Genomic DNA, 3,063 nt, shown 5'->3' with positions numbered 1-3,063 from the left:
AATAATAAATAAAAGTCTCATTCGATATGCTTCATCCGACGACTGTCAAATGTCAGCAATGGGGATAAAGAATAATCTTTGAAGTGTATTTTCTTTTAAGATGTTGATGATAAATCATAGACATTAGAGTTATTTGAATAAATATATAATTAAAAAAGCTTTAATCCATTGATCCTTTTATTTTATCTCATTTTCAATTTTGGTCTTTAGTTTTTTTAAATCTCGTTTTGAGCATGTTGAACCCCTATTTTGCTTGCCCCACCATTAACATGTTTAAAAGAGGCAAGACAACTAGTGATGTGTGATTAAAAACATCACATCGCCCTTTTTTGGTGGGCCGTCAATGTTTTTTTTTAATATAATAAAATAAAATATTCACACAATGTAAAATGTGTAATAAAAAATAAACATAAAGACAATTTAAGGAAACTAAAATATGTATAACTCCATTAAAAATATAAAATCTATCATTCAAACCTACACGTTTCATCATCTTAAAATCTATAATAAGTCAACAAGACAACCAAAGTAAAAAGTTCATGACATTATCAAATGGCAAAGTGTTAGAAACATGAGGTCGAAACCATGAAACCAAACTAATGAAATTAAATGAATTTTTCTCTTTACTTAATGGAGAATAAAATTGGATGACGAATTGTGACTTACAAATAAAAATAAGTGTAAGAGTATAGCTTTTCTTAATATAACCTGGAGGCCCATCATTGTCTCATTTTTAGCAGATCGGCCGACTAGAAACAATGTTTTGTCATCCCTATCCATTTGTTCATTTTTTATACATAATTATGAATTATATTAGGACATGCAAACTATGTTCTAATCCATTGAATTGTGGTTTAAGTCAATTAGGTGGTCAAACTGGCATGATTTTGGGAGTAATTACATCTCTACAAAATGAAACGCAACTCTAGAAGATATGATTTGTTTAAAAGTATACATTTAAATGACAAAAAAAATGTATTTTCTAAAGTGTAAATTCAATTGATTTTGGGGGGTGGGAAAAGTTTTTGCCCATGATCTTAACTAAGCTCGCATAAGTTAGCCCAAGTAATTTGTTTAGGAGCCAACACAAGATGGCCCATGGGTAATTTTTCATTTTATATTTTTTCTAGGTCTTGAGACCTATATATTTGATGTTATTTTCTCTCTGCGATACGTATCCGCCGTTTTCTGGATTATTTCTCACACATCAATCGCCTGTAAGTCAATCTTGATTTATTTTTCATTATATTATTCATATATCAAATGTTACATTAACTAAGTCTTGAATTTGTTTTACTTGAATATCATAGATTCGTTCTTTGTTCGAAGTGACGTTCATTCTCGACCACTGCCTAAATCGTGAAATTTTCTGAAGCTCAAGGTATGAATTTATTGATTTACTCCTTTATACGTTGATCACGGATGATAGATTAGATTGTTGTGGATTCATTGTTCCGTTTTGTAAAAAATGTTTTTGTTGTCAATCTTATGATTAAATGTTAATATATGATTGTAGTAATTTATTGGTGATTTATAAGCCAAATTAATTGAGTATTCTGAGGCATATCTTTTGACCTAAAGACAATATTTTGACTATGAAAGATTTTCTCAAAAAAAAAAAAAAATTGTTGACCATGAAAGCATGTTTTGAGAGTAGTTGAGATCGAAATATCATTGGTATATTACGGGTTATTTTAAGCCATTTTCTGTTGAAATTAACCTCTACTTGCACATGTTTAACATAAAGAAACATGTGTGTGTGTGTGGGGGGGGGGGGGGGGGGGGGTTAAATCCCTGAGACATACCAAACATTTAAAAGATTTTTGAGGGGTGAAACCCAAATCTCAACTCAATCTTTTAAATATGTTTAATTTGCCCTTTGATCTCTCTATAGCATCTATTTTTTGTGATTTTGTTCATCAAATTTTTTATTCAACCATTTTGGATCTCCCATCGTTCCCCCTTTTTCAATAAGAAGGCCCCTTGATTTATTATAATTTTAATTATTCAAGTGACGTGTTATAAATATTTAGTCTTTAATTTTTATTTATTCGAGTATTGTGATTGTGCATAATTGTGTCTAGTTAAGTTAACTAGTTTAAATTTTAGACCTAAATACATGAGTTAAATTTTTCTTATGTTTAATTGATGGTACAATTGAATTTCACATTCTCACTCGATTCCAAGGTGATTAAGCAATGGCAGGAAAAGGAGAAGAGGGACTCGTTGCAGCGAAAATCACTGCGGCTAACAAAGACAAAGACAAGAAGAAACCCACTTCTCGTTCGTCTCGTGCTGGAATCCAGTTTCCTGTGGGTAGGATCCACAGACAACTGAAGCAAAGAGTCCAAGCTAATGGACGTGTGGGAGCAACAGCTGCAGTTTATCTGGCATCAATTCTGGAGTATCTGACTGCAGAAGTTCTTGAACTGGCTGGAAATGCAACCAATGATTTGAAGGTGAAAAGGATCACACCAAGGCATTTGCAGCTGGCTATTAGGGGAGATGAGGAACTTGATACCCTTATCAAGGGAACAATTGCTGGTGGTGGTGTCATTCCTAGCATTCACAAGTCCTTGATCAACAAAACTGCCAAAGAATGAGTTCTTTACTTTTGTTGTCATGTGGTTTATTTTAATTAAGGGTGTGTTTTTTATTATGACTTGAAATGATGATGATCACAGTATGGCAATTTTAAAATTTCTAATGAATTGATATGGTAGTGTGTAAATGGTGGTTTTCTTATGTGGTCCTTTTGGATGGTTTAAAAAAAATCATGGTGCAATATAGGATGAAGCAAAGTAGAGCTATGATAAATATTTTAGTGTAGGGTACAATTTAATATCCAAATATATGACGGATTTGGATAATTTTTCTAATTGTAAATTAATACATGTTGGAATGATCCAGTAGAAATTTTTTAATGTACCTAAATAGGGGAAGCATTAATCAAAACATCAGCAACTTGAACACCAAATGGTAGTGTATTTGGTGGTCAAGTTGTTGATGATGCTGCACCTAGGTACATTTTTAAATAAAAAATTTGTAACTAGTGTTCATACG

General features: G+C 31.9%; 1 pseudogene; it reads left to right on the top strand.

Annotated features, from left to right (window-relative positions):
• The first annotated feature begins 2,178 nt into the window (after positions 1 to 2,178).
• Positions 2,179 to 2,731, top strand: LOC146929765 (histone H2A variant 1 pseudogene; annotated as a pseudogene).
• The last annotated feature ends 332 nt before the right edge of the window (positions 2,732 to 3,063 follow it).

The sequence above is a fragment of the Medicago sativa genome, chromosome 4 (genome assembly GCF_051527215.1).
Source record: "Medicago sativa cultivar Bolivia chromosome 4, Bolivia_mono, whole genome shotgun sequence".
Lineage (NCBI taxonomy): Eukaryota > Viridiplantae > Streptophyta > Magnoliopsida > Fabales > Fabaceae > Medicago > Medicago sativa.
The sequence above is the reverse complement of the archived record's forward strand: the minus strand, read 5'-3'. Positions and strand labels throughout refer to the sequence as shown.